The sequence below is a fragment of the Callospermophilus lateralis genome, chromosome 8, assembly GCF_048772815.1.
Source record: "Callospermophilus lateralis isolate mCalLat2 chromosome 8, mCalLat2.hap1, whole genome shotgun sequence".
NCBI classification, from domain to species: domain Eukaryota; kingdom Metazoa; phylum Chordata; class Mammalia; order Rodentia; family Sciuridae; genus Callospermophilus; species Callospermophilus lateralis.
In genome coordinates this window covers 27,255,308-27,264,050 of record NC_135312.1, presented here as the reverse complement: position 1 = coordinate 27,264,050, position 8,743 = coordinate 27,255,308, and the positions used below count along the sequence as shown (strand labels likewise).

General features: G+C 36.2%; 1 pseudogene; it reads right to left on the bottom strand.

Moving 5' to 3' along the window:
- Positions 1–4,313: 4,313 nt before the first annotated feature.
- Positions 4,314–5,960, bottom strand: LOC143406438 (citrate synthase, mitochondrial pseudogene; annotated as a pseudogene).
- Positions 5,961–8,743: the final 2,783 nt, after the last annotated feature.

Here is an 8,743-nt window from a genome sequence, read left to right as displayed (position 1 = left end):
GGCTGAAGTGTCACAGGCAGAAAAAAAAGAAATTGTACATCAAATACCTGTTAGTGGTGATCAAAAATAGCTGCTCTTTCCAGAGCAGAAAAGATATGATAGAAACTGTTTCTGACAAGGGACTGGTTATTCTCTGTGCTAGCAAAAGTTCTCAGATTGATCCCCATGATGTTTTACCCTAATTTCCATGACCATAAATACCATGAGATATCCTTCCCATGACCTCATTACATTATATGGAAAAGGAATTTTTGTAGAATTAACTAAGTACTATACCTTCACCACAGGTACATCCTTACCTGTCATGGGTGTCAGTTGACTTTGAGGAAATCATAAGGAAGGTTATATATATGTAGATGTAGTGGAATAATATGAATTCTTTAAAAGCAGAATATTTTCTCATGAGAATTGTAGAAGGTTGAGTCAGAGGCACTTAAAGTTTGAGAAGAATTTACTATATTCTACCTGGCTTTCAAAATGGAGGGATATTTGCAAGACCCTTCAGAGCAGCCTCTAGGGGCTGAAAAAAACACATTTAGCCAACCAAGAAAAAGTTACTTTCCTACAACAACATAAAGCTGAGTTCTGCTGACAACTTGCATGATTCTATATTCCTCTACATATGGATTCTCCCCTTCCACATTTCCAAATAAGCATTAGCCTGGATAATACTTTAATTTTTACCTTGTGAGAGCCTACTCAGAGGACCCAGCTGATGCTTCTCCTATAGAAATACAAATTAATGAATGTGCATTGTTTTAAACTGCTTTATTTGTGGTAATTGGCTATCAATTATGTTAATCAGCTTTCCATTGTTATTACAAATATCCTACCCAATATACTTAATAACAGAGAAAGTTTCTTTCACAGTTCTGAAGATTTCAGTCCATAAGTAACTGGCCCCATTGCTATGGGCCTGTGTGGTGGGAATGCATTGCCTGAGCAAAACCACTCCCTCCTGGCTAGGAAGCCAATGAGAAGGAAAAAGGGACTGAGTGTTCTCACAGTTCTCTTAAAGGGCACAACCCTAATGACTTAAGGGCCTCCTAGGAGTCCTTACCTATTTCCACCTATTTCCTTACCTATTTCCTCCCACAGTGCCACACTGGGGACCACACCTTTACCACATGGCCCTTTGGCCATGTACTTAAGATCCAAACTCTAGTATGAACCAATAGAATAATAATATGCTCTTGAGGCATTGCTCTCCATTGAGAGTTCAGTGTTTTCCTAGTCTTCTGATCATTCAGAAATTTGGAAGAGTCAGTAACCAGATCCGTCCTGGCAAAAGTGACAATGTGCTATTGGGTACAAGCAAAACTTCTGCGACTGCTCCTTTCACGGGCTATTATTGTACAATATGAAATATCAGAAAAAAATATGATGATGAATACATGAAATAATTGTGAATTGAAATCTGTATTTTCCTTAACTGGCATGAAGGGCTGAAGATGTAGCTTCGTGGCAGGATGCTTGCCTAGCAGGCATAAGGCCCTTGATATCCACAAAAAGAAAAAGAAAAAAATAGTTCTGACATATGTCATGATATACAGTAATGTAGTATTCTATCAACTGAAGAATAATAATACTTTAAAATATAAGCTTAGTTTGATCTTCAGAATATCATCAGTAAATTATATTTGCAATGTAATGTTTTATTACAGAGATTATTTTCAAACTTGATATTTTGAAGCATAACTGAGTAAAACTGAACACATCTTTGGTTGTTATCAAATAATAAATAATTTCAATTTTCAAGAATTTATTATCAATTTGGAAAACTATAATTTATTATTGTACATAATAAGGTATAAATCATGCTGCAAGTTAAACTAAATTTTATCAGGTTTACAGTGAATTAATGTTACTTTATTTTATTTTTTCCTCTCTCAGTTCAAATGATTATAATCCTGAAACGTAGTTTATCTTGATGTATGAAAGGAGGCAGTGAGAGAGGGGATGAGATAATAATGGGAAAGTCAGTATTGAATCAGAAATACATTGTGATTCTAAGAGGAATCAAGATATGTGCTTCAATCATTAAAGTTTGTCACTACTGAGATTTGTCGGTTGATGAGCTGTCAATGAAGCAATAGAAACATGTTTTAGAAGAAGCAACTAGACTTTCAGAAAAAGCAGTTTAATACTCAAAGGGCTCTATATAAATAGAACTTATAAAGTAAAAGTGACAGTAAAGTTTGTAGATCAGGAGGGATAGAGTAACTTAGTTACAAAACAGACAGCCTCTGAATTTTCCTCTTAGTACATTAAGTTCTTTATAATGACATTTATATATGATATGATTCTTAGCTTTTTCTCTGAGTCAGGAGGCAGTGTGTATGTAAACCACTAGAAAGTATAACATGGGGTTTTCCCAAACCAGTCCATTTTAATTTCAGTAGTGAAATTATTTTCTAGAGTCATCTTAAGCCTACTCTTTACATATTTATTAATCATTTAAATTCACAGAATTTACATATATGTAACTAAAAAGTTCTGACCAGCATATCCAATTAGAATTTTGCTGGAGAGGCTAAACATGGTTCTAGTTAGATATGATTTTTTTTTTTTTAAACTGAGTGAACTGAACAGTAGATTATTACTGGTCATTCTACAAAACACAGCAACAAGATCAGACATACAACATTAATTAACTATGTTAATATCTGATATTTCTCCAAAACTTTTATGCTATTTCATTGTTTACTTCACCAAAACCTATAGTAGATTCTGGGGAATTGAATCTTTGTAATAATCTCAGTGCATCCCTTTTACTGAACATTTTCAGCAGGGAGGAACTGATCTAAGTCATGTGATTTAATGCATGCAAAAAAAAAAAAAAATTCCTAAAGAGTGAACTTCTCATGAGTTTCTTTGATAGGGGCCTTTCCCATTCAAGAACATTGGTCATTGCTTTTTATTTTTATTTATTTATTTATCTTTCTTGTGAATAAAGCATTTATTTTTATTTTATACAGAACTCCCTGAAGTCTGCTTCATGACTTGATAGTCACCCAAGGGTTTACGGTGCGTCCATCTCAACAGCATGGTGCTGGGGTTTAGGCATCCACACAAACACAGGGAGAAGTTTTGAGGAAAGAACTGGGCACAGCAAGAGTGTATCTCAATCCTTTCTCAAAGAAAAGGAAGAAAAGCATTTCGAGTTCCTGAAAACCTGTGCACATGGGGGTTCTAAAACAAATATTGTACTGCAAGCACTTGGGGATGGGACAGGAAAAGACACTGACAAATAAGGGAACATTTTCTTGTGGCAGAGGATGAAGAAGAAAGTTTAATACTCTTTTGGATGTCCCCAACTCTAAGATCTGATATTAGAAGGAAATCATATCCAATCTTGAATAATTGCTCTGTTCAAAAAGAAATGCTAGTAACCCTGGGACCAGACCAAAAAGGAACTGGTCATTCCTGAGCCTGTGTTCTATACCCCACAGTGTATTAACACAGGAGAAAAAAAGGTCAATGTAATGGCTTATGTTCTGTGGAAGTAAAAAGCTTAATTCACATTAAGCACTTATAAAGCCAAATGACTATAAAAGACCACAGATCTGACAAACCTGCTGAAAGTGGTCTCTGGTAGGAAACAAGAAGGGAAGGTTGAGAACATCTTCCATGTGAGACATAGCAAGTATAGAAAGTCTAGAAGGACTTAAAGTAGTGGGAAACAGAACACTACCAGACCTTAACTTTAATGGGATAATTTTTTTAAAAAAAAGAAATATTGGTTATCAGTTGCAACAAATGTCATTCCTTTTTATGGTCACTTTGCAGCATTAAAAAATTTTGCCAAAGAATCATGTCTAGCTAACCAATAGATCTTGCTAGGAAGTGTTTGTTTATGCCTATGTATACTCCTAAGAGGGCCATGAGGCTTGGCATAGCAGACAATCCAACAGGATTCCTGTGGAAACAGAAGGGTCAGAGTCCTAGCTTGCTGACCCAGAGGGTTGGGCAGAATAAAAGCAAAGTCCAGAAAGATTGCAGATTCTTTGCAATGTTCTTTGACTCAGGGAAGAAGAGCCAGATTCTCATTCTAGAGGAGGTAGTGTGCTGACCCTTACCCATACTACATGTATTAGTCCTGGTTATCCTCTAGTTGATGGGTAACTCATACCAAGAAAGGAAGGAGGCTGGATAGGGAAGAAGAGGTCACTTTTCACGTTTTAAAGTCTTAATTTATATTTTAACTTCAAAAGTATTTTCAGTGACTCAGATACAATTTAATCCTAAATCTTTATAGGCCCTCTGAAACAAAACAAAATTACACTTTTGTTTAAGCTTCCTCATCTCTAGTTTTACCGTGACTTAGAGTCCACAAACTTCATCAAACCATCCGTGCTCATGGACTTGGGCCCTTCTAAAGGAAAGCCTAGGACTTGACTTCAATTGAGCTGTGCCAGTACACCCAGTGCCCATGGCACTCCAAAGAGGACCTTGTAGTAATTTATCTCTGTCATGTCTTAATACTGGAGCAGCACCCCACTGTGAGCATCTACTTTATTTAGGCCAAAATTCTTGGCCTTTCCCTATTCCAAGAGGATATTGGGCATAATATTGTATAGCTGGGCAACAATTTTGACTATAAGATTGATCATTAGGCAGGTATTTTAGAACAAACTCTTGCTGACAAGAATACTGTGGATCTGTCTTCCTTAGTACTGCATGGCCATAGCCTGGGATAACCCGTCCTGAATGGAGTTTGTTCCAGATGTAGTCTCTTAACTTTTCATCTGACACATCTTTGCCAATTTCCTTCTGTAGTTGTGTTAGTCAGTGGAGTACTTCCTGATTTGCCAGTATTCGCCCTGCCAGCCCATTCATGGCTGCTGCAAAGGACAGGTAAGGGTCTGAAAGGGCACTGCCACCAAGTGGCCAGTATGGGCACTCACATTGCCACCTTCATGGTCACTGTGGGTGGTAAGGTATAAATGCATGAACTCAGTGAACTGAGTGAAAGGAAAGTGAGGAACCAGGAGTCTGGCTTGGCGAATAAGAAATGAAAGATGGAGAACAGGCAGAGCTACACACAAGAGTTTGTCAGAGCTGACAAATCAAGGCACATCTTTCCATAGACCGAGAGAGGCAAAACAGGCTTGGGATTCTGGACTTTTATGGGGCAGGCTCAGGGATTAGAGCCAGGTAGGTCCTAATGCGGGTGGTTAAGGGTGGGGGTTTGTATGACTGAGTGGTGAAAATTTTTCTTAGAAAGGCCCTTGGGCTGGAAAGAGAAATTTTTCTTAAAATGGTGGCTGTCACTTACGATGGCCACCCAGATGCAAGGAACTTACACTGAGTATAGCCTAACATGTTGGTTAAATTGTGGGACCAGTCCAGCTTAGAGTCAATGGCCCCAATACTGTTGTCCTCCCAGCAGAGAGTTCGGTAGATCTTTGTAGCAATACAAGGTAGTTTTGCAATAAGATTCACACAATTTTCATATATTAACGTCTAGTACAATATTTCTTTTGGGAAAGTTGTCCAGCATGGTGACCACATGAGAAGGAAGACCTGCTCTCTTTGTCCACTCGTTTGAAAACCAAGAAACCTGTTCCTCTGTTGAGATCTGTTCAGTTACCAGCAGCCAAAATTAACCAGAGGAAGGGGTTCTTCCCCACCCTTAGCCTTAGGCAGAAATTTCTGTCATTCAGGGGCACTATGTATGGCCTCTTAAACAAATGTTCTCATTGGGATCAAGAACTGGTGTTTCATAAGAAGTCCTTCATGCCTCTCATGCCACCATACATCATGTCTACAGTGATTTGGCCCACCAGTCTGGCCATGTTGCTGCCTGAATGCCTTAGTTCTAGACTGCTCTTTAGGTATCATCAGATTGACCATTATGTCTTTCAAATTCATGGAAGAAGTACTGGCATGCTAGGCAGCAAGAAAAAGGATGTGTTCCTGAGTCCCAAGAGCTGTGTGGCTGTAGTGAGTAAAATCATGGCAGGCCGCTCTAGGATCTGGTGGGGAAGGAAGCAGGTGAGAGAGATGCAGCAGAAATGGAGCCGAGGATGCACCAGAGGTTGTGCAAACTAGTGGACAATGTTGAAAGGCCACTGTTCTTTATTGCCTAATTTGTCTTGGATCATTCATCCCCAGGCAGAGCTCCTGTTCTCTAACACTGGTACAAAGCTCTCAAAGATAGAGGTGTCATTCCCATTTTAGTTCTAGACTTACTCAAATGCATCAAGCAAGACTGATAAATATTTTAAAGGGAATCAAGAGAGGATCAGCAAAGGGATGTGAAAAGTTGCTATCTGTTTAAAATTGTTGACTACTTAGATCATTATAGAATAATGAGTGCTTCCGAGTATTCCAATGTTGTTACTTAAGCTGTAAAGAAACCTCAAAGATTCTACTTAACAGAATTTTTAAACTTTTTTCCTCTAGAAACAATGAAATATATTAGTGGCTGACATTTTAAATTTAGGAATAAATGTGAATTAGAAGACAATCATTTCATTGGAAATTATATAGATAAAAATATGTGAAGATAAATTGATCATATAGTAGCATTAGTACCTGGGATAGTACTACCTCTTACTTAATATTTAAAATAAAAATAAACAAATAAAATAAAAATAAACAAAACCATTAGGAATAGATTCCATCAAATAAATCATATAAATTTTATATGTATAGTAAATTTTCAGATAAAGGTATATTTATGACAGAAAGTTATAATAGAAAAGCAATAGAATTTGAAGTCAGACATAATTAGATTTTATCTATAGATTTACTTACTAGTACTTTTAGGTATTTAAAGTGCTTAAAATTTGGGAACCTCCAAAATGATTTGAGTCTCTGTTCAGAAACGAATTTAATCAAGTCAACTCCACTTCGGGCTTAGAGTATATGTCTCATCCTGCCTTGTGCCATGGTCTATTTGTTTATTGAGCATCTAGGATGGTGCAGTCAACATGCTGAGCATGTGAGATAAAAATAATGGGACTAAAAAGTTCCTGTCATCATAGAATGTACAGTCCAGGACAAGAATGGCATTGGAACTATCAGCTTTAGTCTGGATAGTTTTTATTGATTGGAGACATATTTCATTTCCTCTAGTATTTCTAAATGTTTCTAATTTCAGAATTTTCTTTATCTTTGATGAATCACAGTGGATTTTTTGGCTTAGGGGTGTATGACTGTGAGCGTTAAATTTGGCATGATATATGAAAAATATAATATAAAAATCTTTGGAAGTATATTCACTTTTGCCAAAGTAAAGTGGATTTGAAATATCTCTTTGGCTACTTCCTTAATAATGTTTATACAGTATGAATCAGATTTTTTTTTAGATTGTATAGCTAATCTTAATCATTATATTGTTGATAAAAATTTATAAAAACATGACAGGCATAGATAAAAATGGGAAAATTGAATGAGTCAATTTATTCATCTTTGAACTGGAGTAGAGTAACAATTGTCTTGAAGAATGGTTTTAGGCTTAAAAGAACACTTATACCTAATTGATAATGTGCATCACATTTAGTAAGTGCTAAATACTATTAATTTCCTTCCTCTTCTCTTCGTTTTTCACTCTTATTCACCAATTCATTGAATAACTGTTATACATGCTTCACTATGTAAGAATCAAAAAACTAGCTCAAAGACTAGTAAGTGGGTTGATGGATTGAAAACAAGTTATTAGAAAAACATAATAAATAGAAATGCTGCAATATGTTAATTAGTTGCGCCTGTTCAGAAGGTCTTCCAAGAACAGAAATCTCTATATTGAAATCTAGGACATTCAAGCTGGACCAAGGAAAACAACTAAGGCGGTTATAATAATATGTTAGCAAAAACACTTCAGGACTTTTAGTAGCATTTTTATGCCTTGTCCTTTTCTTCAAAAATTGACGGAAAAGCAGTGAAACCAACAATAATCTTTTCATTTAATTTCTATCTTGTGTATTTTTTTTCTTTTTTACTCTCAATACAAATATTCTCTTACACACACAATAAGAAATGCTTACAAAATTCGTGTTTCTTTAATATTCTTGCATTTTCCAATTTTCCCTTTCCGTTATAGATGGCTATGTCCTCAAATTTTAGCCAAAGTTATGTTAATGGTAGTTGAATGTCTTCTTTCAAACAATGGGTTACACCAACATCCTGGGTTTTCCTAATGATTATTATTGCTGCATTAAACAAAGCAAAACAAACCCCTAAGAACTTAGGAGCTTAAAAGAACAACAACTTTTTGGGTCAGGAATTTGAGAAGAGATTGATTTAGCAGTACTTGAGTATGAACTTTTAAAAAAGTTGTGTGAAGGCTAGGCATGGTGGACATACATCTGTAATCCCAGCTACTTTAGAGACTGAGGAGGGAAGATCTTAAGTTGGAGGCCAGCTTGGGTAACTGTGTGAGACTGTCTAAAGAAAAGAAAGTCATATGAACAATCATATGAAGACTTGCTTGGCTGATGTTGTATGTCATTCACTTGGCTAGTTGTTGATGCTGCCTTTCAGCTACAAGTTTAGCAGAGAATTGTGACTAAAATATCTGAATGATTCTTCCTTGATAAGGTGGTCTTAGAGTACTCAAAGTTTTATTTATTTATACTTGTTTACCCCCAGCTTTACTAAGATATATTTGACAAACAAATTGTACAAATTTATGGTATACAACACGGTGCTTTATACTTTATATACACATAGTCATATTGTGAAATGAGTAAATCAAGCTAATTAGGATATATATCACTTTGCATAATGTATGTGT